The sequence below is a fragment of the Oryx dammah genome, unplaced genomic scaffold (genome assembly GCF_014754425.2).
Source record: "Oryx dammah isolate SB20612 unplaced genomic scaffold, SCBI_Odam_1.1 HiC_scaffold_16, whole genome shotgun sequence".
NCBI lineage: Eukaryota > Metazoa > Chordata > Mammalia > Artiodactyla > Bovidae > Oryx > Oryx dammah.
Window position 1 is genome coordinate 39,944,768 of NW_024070200.1, and position 12,217 is coordinate 39,956,984.

The window sequence follows — 12,217 nt, forward strand, 5'->3', positions numbered from 1 at the left end:
CTGCAATGAAAGGGACCTGGGTTCAATCCCTGGCTCAAGAAGATCCCCTGGAGAAGGAAATGGCTCATGGCTAACTGGAAGGACTAATGCTGAAGCTGAAGCTCCAGTACTTTGGCCACTTGACGTGAAGAACTGACTCACTGGCAAAGAACCCGATGCTGGGAAAGAGTAAAGGCAGGACAAGAAGGGGACGATAGAGGATGAGACGGTTGGATGGCATCACCGACTCAATGGACATGAGTTTGAGCAAATTCTGGGAGATGGTGAGGGACAGGGAAGCCTGGTGTGCCACAGTCCGTGGAGTCAGAAAGCTGGACATGACTGAGCAACTGAACTGAACGCAACTGAATGACTCCAGGACTTTGGATCACTAGAGAACTCCCAGCCCTATAAAACACTGATAGGTTAGCACCCTCCCAAAGGCCTCCATCTCAACACTAAGACTAAGCCACACCCAAAAGCCAGAAAGCTGTAGTGCTGAACACCCCATACCTATCCTTCAACCAAACAGAAGCACAACCCCGCATGCTGGCAGACAGGGTGCCCAAAGCCATGCTGAATCCATGGACACCCCAAAGCACTCTACTGGATCCAGGCACTGCTCTTCAGAAAGACGAGCTCTAGCTCCACCCACCAGAACACATGCATAATTCCCCCCAAGCAGGAAACCTTCACAAGGCACTGGTCCCACCCCACCCACGGAGGCAGACTCCACGGTTAAGAGGAGCTACAATATTCCAACATGCAGAAAGCAGAGCTCAAACACAGTAAATAAACAAAATGAAATGGCAAAGAAACACACAGCAGTTGAAGGACCATGGTTAAAACTGACAAGACCAAACAAGCGAAGAGGAAATAGGCAATCTACTTGAAAAAAAAATTCAGAGGAATGATAGTAGACTTGATCCAGAATTTTGGAAATAAAATGGAGGCTCAGATAAATGGACTAGAGGCACAGATTGAGAAGATACAAGAAATGTTTAACAAGGACCTTGAAGAATTAAAGAATAAACAATCAACAATGAGCAATGGAATAACTGAGATTAAAAGTCACTGGAGAAACCATAATTGAAAAAGATACATGTACCCCAATGTTCACTGCAGCACTATTTACAACAGTTAGGACATGGAAACAACCTAGAGGTCCATCGACAGATGAATGAATAAAGAAGCTGTGGTACATATATACAGTGGAATATTACTCAGCCATAAAAAGGAATGCAGTTGAATCAGTGGTAATGAGGTAGATGAACCCAGAGCCAATTACACAGAGTGAACAAGTTAGAAAGAGAAAAACATATACTGTATATTAACACACATATAGGGGATCGAGAAAGATGGCACTGCTGAACCTATTTGCAGGGCAGCAATGGAGATGCAGACACAGAGAACAGACTAATGGAGATGGAGCAGAAGGAAGGAATGGGTGAGTGGCATGGAAACATATATGCTACCATATGTAAAACAGATAGTCAGTGGGAATTTGCTCTATGACTCAGGGAACTCAAACTGGGGCTCTGCAACAACCTAGAGGAGTGGGATGGGATGAGAGGTGGTAAGGAGGTTCAAGAGGGAGGGGACATATGTAAACCTATGGCTGATTCATGTTGACTGTATGGCAGAAACCATCAAAAGTAATTATCCTATAATTTAAAATGAAATAAAACTCTGTTTAAAAAAAAAAAAGACAGCTATAGAGTACCTTCCTCTTACAGACTGTTGGATCTATTCCAAGCTACATTGCATCTACCCCTGGGAGAATAAGAAATCTCAAGAGACCACCTCATAAAAGCTTTGGAAAGTACACATTAGAGTAAATGAATGGACCTTTACACACAGTGAAATGGCTTAAACAGTGGCACCAAATGCAGTGTCAGCGCTGAACTCCATAGGCTTTCCTGAGGGCCTTGCCAGTCAGTCCCACTAAATCTCCCAGCACAACGAGCAAGGCACAGGGACATGAGTTATCTAGCTTCCTGGGGATAATGCAGGTCATTGCAAAAGGAATTTTGATGCTCTCAGTTTAAGAAAATAAGAGTCAGAGCTACTCGCTGCTAATTAATATTGATTTACTTCACAAATAAAAAGCTGATCTCATTTACAACTGGCATCTCTCATTTACAACTGGTCAAGCAAATAAATCAAACCCACCTCCAGATATAGGCCTCTTCCCTGTCGGATTGTCAGCTTACTCTCCCACCCACCAATCAATCACAGCTCAACTCTACCCTGGTTCAGGAACACATACAGTGGTCCTGCCGGGCTCCATCCATGCGGGGTTAGTAGATACACTGTTCATGATGCCTGCCCAGCTTGTCTGCTACAGAGCCCATGTTCTGAATTTGTTTTCCATTAGTGACATTCCCTTACAACCTATCTACACTGCCCGATCCATCTTCCTCTCTCCTCTGCATCATAGCACTTGCTGGCCTGCAGTTCTCCAGCTTCATTATCACTGAGAACAACCCCTTCATATCTTTTCTTCCTCATCCTCCAATTACCCCTACCTGACAAGAGAAATATCAAAGTTCAAATCAACCACTCCATGTACTCTGAACTCTATACCCCATTCCCAACCCCTCAGACTTTTTTCAAATTTCCACTCTCTCCTTCTTATTTCCCTCTTTTCCCTGGTTCACCCTTTATCCCCTTGTTTCACTATGATTCATCATCCATCCTCCCAACATCTCAATTCTTACATCTTGTGTTTCAGCTCATCTTGGAGCTCAGTAAACCGCCATCCTTACCATCCAAGTAAATGAATCAATACAAGAGCTTAAAACTGTGCCTCCCAAGTATTAAACACCCAAGAAAAACAGTTTTTCCTTCTCCTCTTTTCCTACTATTATTAATATTTTTTACCCTGCAAACTCTTTCCCCCATCACTAATTCCACCCTAATTCAGTAACTAAAACCATCACTCAAAGTTCACTGCAAATGATCTAAATCTAAAAAAAAAAAAACGGGGGGGGGGGGCAGCTGGAGAGGAATTCCCTTGTAGTCCAGTGGTTAGGACTGAGTGCTTTCACTGCCAAGGGCCAGGGTTCAATCCCTGGTTAAGGAGCTAAGTGGCTTTCCTGGTGGCTCAGATGGTAAAGAATCTGCCTGCAATGCAGGAGACCTGGGTTGGATTCCTGGGTTGGGAGGATCCCCTGGAGAAGGAAATGGCAACCCACTCCACTGTTCTTCCTGGAGAATTCCATGGACAAAGAAGCCTGGCCGGCTACAGTCCACTGGACAGCAAAGAGTCGGACACAACTGAGCGTCTTTCACTTGGGGAACTATACCATAAGCTGTGTTTCATGGCCAAAAGTAAAACCTTTAACAACAACAAAAAAATAAGCTCATAGACACAGAGAACAGATATAATTAATGTCTTGCTGGAAGTGCATTCACGTCCTTCGACTTGGCAGGTAGCAACAGCATCTTAAGAGCTTTGCGAACAGTTGAGATACTCACTGGACAGAGGAACCTAGCGGGCTACAGTCCTATATAGGGTCACAAAGAGTCGGACACGACTGAGGGACTTACCACGCACACTTCAAAATACTCGAACAGCATGCATTCCCCTCTCTGCAGCTCCTCTCTCGGGTCAGCTGATGGCTGGCAGGAGACGGGTTTGACCACCGCTGGCCTTCCACTCCCCACGAGAGAACCAAAGCGTGGCACCCTGGGACGCCCCTCCCAGGGAGGTGCCGCGCGATGCCACCATGACTCTCTCCTCTGTGCTCGCCTCTGGCTCAGCCGAGAGAAATACGGCTGGGGGCCTCCAAGCACACAGGAGCCCGGGGAGGGGGCCCAGGCCAAGGTTAGGCTGGGGCTGCCGCAGCCACACTACCACACAACAGCTCCAACGGCGGAAGGCCCCGGCACAAGATGGCGGAGGAAGCGTGCAGAGGCGGGGCCTGGGAAGCGTGACTCCCTCGAGGTTATTGGACGCGCCTGGAGGCACCGGCCTTCCGCTCGCTCCCTTTGGACCAGTACTTCTTCCTTCTCCCAAGCCTGTCGCTGAAGGCTAGATGGGAGCACTCAAACTGGGGCTCGCCCTGCCCCGCCCCACCCCCGCCCCAGCTCAGCCCACCCCCGCCCTCTGCCCCCTGCCAAGCCTTCCACGTTCCTGCACTCCTGTGCCTGGACAAGCCCCCCTCCCCAACCTACCCCACCAGGCAGCAACCCCCTCCCCCAGACCTCCCCCCTGACCCGCAGCTGGGCTCCTGGGGAACGGTGATGCCGGCCCAGAGGCTGGAGGCATCATAAGACTGGGGTGCCCTGTGTCACCTACAGGACTCACCTAGCTGACTGCAAATGGAGAGTGTCAGTGTCTTGGGAACCCCTGTCGTTGTGGCAGCATGGAACAACTTTCACTCCCTGACAACTACTTTAGGTTACTGAAACAGAAAAAGGGCAGAAGCAGCTGCTCCACGGAAGACTTATAAATTTAGCCTTACTTTTGCCCAGAAGAAAAAATATGTATTCAGCTTACCTACACAACATTGCTTCTTAAAGTCCTAGTTTTTAAAAGTCCGGGTAACAAAGCAAACTATAGATTCAATGGAATCCCTATCAAGCTACCAGTGGTATTTTTCAGAGAATTAGAATAAATAATTTCACAATTTGTATGGAATTACAAAAAAACCTCGAATAGCCAAAGCAATCCTGAGAGAGAAGAATGGAACTGGAGGAATCAACCTGCCTGACTTCAGGCTCTACTACAAAGCAACAGTCAAGACAGTACAGTACTGGCACAAAGACAGAAATATAGATCTATGGAACAAAATAGAAAGCCCAGAGGTCAATCCACACACCTATGGGCACTTTATCTTTGACAAAGGAGGCAAGAATATACAATGGAGAAAAGATAATCTCTTTAACAAGTGATGCTGGGAAAACTGGTCAACCACTTGTAAAGAATGAAACTAGAACACTTTCTAACACCATACACAAAAATAAACTCAAAATGGATTAAAGATCTAAATTTAAGACCAGAAACTATAAAACTCCTAGAGGAAAACATAGGCAAAACACTCTCTGACATAAATCATAGTAGGATCTTCTATGACCCACCTCCCAGAGTAATGGAAATAGAAGAAAAAATAAACAAATGGGACCTAATTGAGCTTAAAAGCTTTTGCACAACAAAGGAAACTATAAGCAACGTGAAAAGACAGCCTTCAGAATGGGAGAAAATAATAGCAAATGAAGCAACTGATAAAGAATTAATCTCAAAAATATACAAGCAACCCCTGCAGCTCAATTCCAGAAAAATAAGCAACCCAATCAAAAAATGGGCCAAAGAACTAAATAGACATTTCCTCAAAAAAGCCATACAAATGACTAACAAACACATGAAAAGATGCTCAACATCACTCATTATCAGAGAAATGCAAATCAAAACCACAATGAGGTACTATCTCATGCCAGTCAGAATGGCTGTGATCCAAAGTCTACAAGCAATAAATGCTGGAGAGGGTGTGGAGAAAAGGGAACCCTCTTACACTGTTGGTGGGAATGCAAACTAGTACAGCCACTATGGAGAAGAGTGTGGAGATTCCTTAAAAAACTGGAAACAGAACTACCATACAACCCAGCAATCCCACTGCTGGGTATGAAAGAGACACGTGTACCCCAATGTTCATCACAGCACTGTTTACAATAGCCTGGACATGGAAGCAACCTAGATGTCCATTGGCAGATGAATGGATAAGAAAGCTGTGGTACATATACACAATGGACTATTACTCAAATATTAAAAAGAATGCATTTGAATCAGTTTTAATGAGGTGGATGAAACTGGAGCCTATTATACAGAGAGAAGTAAGTCAGAAAGAAAAACGCCAATACAGTAATATTAACGCATATATACGGAATTTAGAAAGATGGTAATGATGACCCTATATGCAAGACAGTAAAAGAGACACAGATGTAAAGAACAGACTTTTGGACTCTGTGGGAGAAGGTGAGGGTGGAATGATTTGAGAGAATAGCACTGAAACATGTACATTATCATATGGAAATAGATCACCAGTCCAGGTTTGACACATGAGACAGGGTGCTCAGGGCTGGTGCACTGGGATGACCCTGAGGGATGGGATGGGGAGGGAAGTGGGAGGGAGGGTCAGGATGCGGAACACATGTACACCCATGGCTGATTCATGTGAATATATGGCAAAAACCACCAGAGTATTGTAAAGTAATTAGTCTCTAATTAAAATTTTTGAAAAATAAAAGTCCAGGTAACAAAATATGCTAAGTGCATATGCTAAGTGAAAAGTAATCAGCTTGACAAGAAAAATACTGCATGATATCTCTTGTACATGAAATCTAAAAAATATGAGAAACTACTGAATATACAAAAAAGAAGCAGACTTACAGATATAGAGAATAAATTAGTAGTTACCAGTAGAAATGACCCAGATAACCACAATGGTTTGATGACTTACCTAGAGTCAGACATCCTGGAGTATGAAGTAAAGTGGGCCTTAGGAAGCATCACCATGAACAAAGCTAGTGGAGGTGATGGAATTCTAGCTGAGCTATTTCAAATCCGAAAAGATGATGCAGTTAAAGTGCTGCACTCAATATGCCAGCGAATTTGGAAAACTCAACAGTGGCCACAGGACTGGAAAAGGTCAGTTTTCATTCCAATCCCAAAGAAGGGCAATTGCAAGGAATGCTCAAACTACTGCACAATTGCATTCACTTCACATTACCATAGTGATGCTAAAAATTCTCCAAGCAAGGCTTCAAGAGTATGGGATCCGAAAACTTCCAGATGTAAAAACAGGATTTAGAAAAGGCAGAGGAATCAGAGATCAAATTGCCAATATCTCGTGGATCATAGAAAAGCAAGGGAATTCCAGACAAACATCTGCTTCATTGACTACAGTAAAGCATTTGACTATGTGGACAATAACAAACTGGAAAATTCTTAAAGAGATAAGACTACCAGACCACCTTGCCTGCCTCCTGAGAAACCTGTATGAAGGTCAAGAAGCAACAGTTAGAAGGGAAACAGAACAACAGACTGTTTCAAAACTGGGAAAGGAGTACGTCAAGGCTGTATATTGTGATCCTGCTTATTTAACTTATATGCAGAGCACATCATGTGAAATGCTGGGCTGGATGAAGCACAGGATGGAATCAAGACTGCTGGGAGAAATATCAATAACCTTAAATGCAGATGACACCACCACCACCCTATGGCAGAAAGTGAAGAACTAAACAGCCTCTTGATGAATGTGAAAGAGCAGAGTGAAAGAGTTGTCTTAAAACTTAATATTCAAAAAACTAAGATCACCTTGTCCCATCACTTCGTGGCAAATAGATGGGGAAACAATGGAAACAGAGAGACATTATTTCCTTGGGCTTCAAAATCACTTTGGACAGTGACTGCAGCCATGAAATTAAAAGACGCTTGCTCCTTGGAAGAAAAGTTATGACGAACCTAGACAGCTAATGTATTAAAAAGCAGAAACATCCCTTTGCTGACTAAGGTCCGTATAGTCAAAACTATGGTTTTTCCAGTAGTCATGTATGGATGTGACAGTTGGACCATAAAGAAGCCTAAGCTTCGAAGAATTGGTGCTTTTGAACTGTGAAGTTGGAGAAGTCTCTTGAGAGTCCCTTGGACTGCAAGGAGATCAAGCCAATCAATCCTAAAAGAAATCAACCCTGAAAATTCATTGGAAGGACTGATGCTGAAGCTGAAAGTCCTATATTTTGGCCACCTGATGTGAAGAGCTGACTCTGGAAAAGACGGTGATGCTGGGAAAGACAGAGGTCAGGAGGATAAGGGGACAAGAGAGGACAAGATGGTTGGATGACATCACTGTCTCAATGGACCCAAGTTTGAGCAAGCTCCAGGAGATGGTGAAGGACAGGGAAGCCTGCTGTGCTCCAGTCCATGGGTCGCAAAGAGTCAGAGCTGACTTAGCGACTGAACAACAACAACGTTCAAATCCATTTGGATCTCCGAATTAAAACTGCAGTTTCACGGTGTTATCTTGAAAGTCTTCCCTGAAGCTACCCTAAACCGACACAGTTGTGGTTCCAGGCTCTCCACTTGGCCAGCTGGACAGAAAACCCAAAGTTGCAGAAACCAGTTAACAAACAAGCAGAAGCGAATGACTTACCCTAACCAAGGCCACAAGTGTCCGCCAGGGCTGCACTCGGGAGTTTTAGGACGTCAGCCGGAACCATCTCTCCTGAACTCTCAGCTCTGCTTGCTAGTGTCCTCCTCACACAGGTGCCTCTGCCTTTGCAGACGCAACAGACTTTTGGTAAAGTTTGGCCTTTACCAAACGCCACAAGCTAACGTCCCGACTCCTTCCAACCGCGCAAGCCAACCTCACCTCGAGCCTGCTCCCAACGGAAATAGAGCTTCTCTTCCCCGGGAGGTGGGGGGGGGGGGTCGAGCAGGAAGCCCAGCCCTGAGTTCTGATTGGCCACTCTCTCAATCTTGAGCCAATCATGGTGGCCAGGGTGGATGGAACATGCTCATTGGCCAGGTGGAGGTCACGTGACCGTCCTCTCTAGGAAACTTGCCAACGGTTCACCCTGAGTCTGGGTGGGGCACTGTGTGGTTCCTTGAGTGGAGGCCAGGATCCAGTCGCTGTGTTCTCTGTTTCCTGGGATGTACCTGCTGGCATCCTCTTCCCATACCTAGCCGTCCTCTGTTTACAAAGGAATTCCTGATTCATCTCCTCCCTTCCCAAGCCCCATTCACCCACTCGCACCACAAAGGAGCAAGACCACCTGTTTGAAGACACAGTGGGGGTCGCCACCCAGCCCCCAGACTTGCTCTTTGTGTCCTTTTACACGGACTCATTCAGTCAACAAACTTCCACTGAGCACCTACTACACGCTGGCATAGGTTTGCAGGACTGTTAGTTCTGAGTACTGGGCACCACCCAGGGGCCTCCCAAAGGGATCCAGTTTTTGTCTGATGAAGCGACTGTAGGTGAGCTTCCAGTCCCACTGTGCCATCCACTGTGTGAGCTTGAGGAAGTGTTCCCCTTCTCGGGCCTCTCCTTTCTGATCTGCAAAATGAAGCGCTAGGGAAAATGAGGTCCTGGAACCTCCTCAACTCTGACATACTGTGGTTGGGTCTTAAAAAACCTGTTTCTCCAGCTGTGAGTCAGCCTGTGAGCTCTATAGACAGTGACCTCAATACTCCAGGAAAGGGCTGGGCTGAGACAAGTCCAAGATCACACAGCTGTGCACCTTAATCCCTCTCCCTCCCAGCTGGTAGTGGCACCAGGGCAGAGGAGGATCAGGACTTACCATGCCTGTGAGGAGGCTGGCTCTAGGTGGTCCCCATGGGGTTGCCTGTTGCTGTTCCAGAAAAATCTATTCTGGGGCATTTGTGATTCCCAAGCCCTCCCACTGAAGGTCAGCTTTGGGGCTCTGAAAGGAAGTAGAGGGAGGACACAGGAGAGGAGGAGAGGGTGAGGTGGAAGTCCCATGCAGCCTGTCCACCATCCACCTCCCCTTCCTCCCTCACCCCTACTTTCTCCCTTTCTTTGTCACAGATGAAATTGGTCGTGGCTTCTTGAAATAGAAACTCTTGTGTGTTGGTGGAGGAACCTCTGTGAAGCAAGCTCAGTGCGGAGAACATTTTCTTCTGAAGGAGTCTAGTTTCTCTTCACTCTGAACATTTGGGGACTTGAATTAACTCCCCTGGTCAGTCTGTCACTTTTTGTCAGTTCACCTCATTAATCCATCTATTTCCCTTTATTTAGCTCATCCTTTTTTTTTTTTTTTCAAATAAGGAAGACATTAGAAAACAGAGAACCTAAGAATAGAGACTGGATTAGCTATCCTTCCAAAAGACAGGAGCAGCAGCTGGTAAGACATGTGAGTGAGTGAGTAAAGTCACTTAGTCATGTCTGACTCTTTGCAACCCCATGGACTGTAGCCTACCAGGCTCCTCTGTCCATGGGATTTTCCAGGCAAGAATACTGGAATGGGTTGCCATTTCCTTCTCCAGGAGATCTTCCCCACCCAGGGACTGAACCCAGGTCTCCCACATTGTAGGCAGATGCTTTACCATCTGAGCCACCAGGGAAGTCTTCCACCTGCTGGGGCCACACAGTCACTCACCGCTGCTTCTCTTTGTGCACCACTAGGTCCTCCCCTCTTTAAGTCTATTGGGTTCTCTCCAGTTCCACTGCCAGAACCCTGGTTTAAAGTCTATCCTTTGTCCTCAGAAAACTGACGTGGCCGCCTCATGTTTCTCCCCACATCCACTCTCCTGTTCTCCTCACTACAGCCAGGGTGATTTATTAAAAATTGAAAATGTACTCGGTGGTTTTCCACTGCTCGTGAGATAAACGTCAAAACCTTAAGCCTGGAGTGGAGCCAGATTGTGATCTGCCTACATTCGGTGGCCTTTGCTGTGGTATCCCTCTTTTGGGGGGTTATACAGCCCTGTCCCTTGTCTGTCATTGCAAAGGGGCTGCTGAACAGGGAAAGAAATGTGAGCACACACTTAAGAACCAGTGCGTAACTCACCTCTCCTTTTTCTTTTTCTCTGGCAAAGATGATATATAGACTGCTCTGTCAGCCCAAGACGAGAGGGAAAATGACATGGAGCAGAGCCATGTGAGCATATATATATATATATCATGTGGTATGTAGTGTGTATTATCTAGCATGTAGTATGTACTATACATGAAGCATGTAGTGTGTACTATGCAGCATGTAGTATGTAGTGTGTATATACAGCACAGGTTCTTTGGTCTGGATGAAGGCTAATTCTCTGACTGCTGCTTTTTTTACATTCGTAAATTCCTATGGTTTCTATAGAAAGTGCTGTATTTTGGTATTTTTCTTTCTTTGGGTCAGTTGTTCAGGCACTAAGTCACATCCAGCTCTTTGCAAACCCATAGACTGAAGCACACCAGGCCCTGTCCTTCACCATCTCCTGGAGCTTGCTTAGACTCATGTCCATTGAGTTGGTGATGCCATCTAACCATCTCATCCTCTGTTGCCCCCTTTTCCTCCCACCTTCAGTCTTTCCCAGCACCAGGCTCTTTTTTCTATGAGTGGGGTCTTCACATCCAGTGGCCAAAGTATTGGAGCTTCAGCATCAGTCCTTCCAATGAATGTTCAAGGTTGAATTCCTTTAGGATCGACTCTTTTGATCTCCTTGCTATCCAAGGGACTCTCAAGAGTCTTCTGCAGCACCACAGTTTGAAAGCATCAATTCTTCAGCGTTCAGCCTTCTTTATGGTCTGACTCCCACATCCGTACATAACTACTGGAAAAACCATAGCTTTGACTAGATGGACCTTTGTCGGCAAACTGATGTCTTTGCTTTTTAATACACTGTCTAGTTAATATAGCTTAGCTGTGTTGTGTTAAATCCCAGTTGTTTAGGATCTCTTGAGGGCAGGCCTCTATGAAGAATAAAATGCTGTTGGGCCTACTTCAGGACAGTTTCTTTCTCCCCTGCTGGAAGTGGAGCACATTGTCTCCTTTCTCAGTGCAAGAACTGAGTAGAATTCTGAAGGTAAGTCTCAGAAAGCTGGGGGGAACCCTCCTCATACTGGGCCTCCCCAAAGATTTTAAGTCTCAGACCGGCTGCACTGAGCCTCCAGCATCTGTCGATCGTGATCCAGGTTTCCTCCCTGGTGTCCATGTGCATTTCTGCTCCGGTGCATCAGAGCCCACCTGTCTGTCTCTGAGACCTCGGGCCTGCAGTTGGCCTTCTGACCTACCTCACTTCTCTGATGACTCTAACAGAGCCATTATTGAAATTACAGATTTTCGGTATAGTTTTTCACTTGTTAGAAGGGCAACTTCCAAACTCTTCACATGCTGAACCAGAAACAAAAAGGCTGAATTGTCCTTTTTATTCCTTTATTTCCCTGTGAAAGCTTTGCTTTTTTCAATGATTATTATTAAAACCATCTTTCATTTCATTCTTAATTCCCAATTATTTGTTATACTGTGGTTTGTCTAACTATTCTTCCTTTGATAGAAATTTGGTGACGTCCAGCTTCACTATTTATCATAGACACTGCTGCAGTAAGACTCACGTAAAGAATTTATTACACTGATAGCTAACTGCTGTTTGTCTTGCTTTCTCTTAGATAGCAAGCAATTTTTAACATTTCTTTTGTGGGGATTGTATGCTTTATAGTGAAGTTAATGCTATCCTTGGATAAAGACTTATGAAGAAACTGGACTTCAAGGCTATCTCAGTATTCTGGGG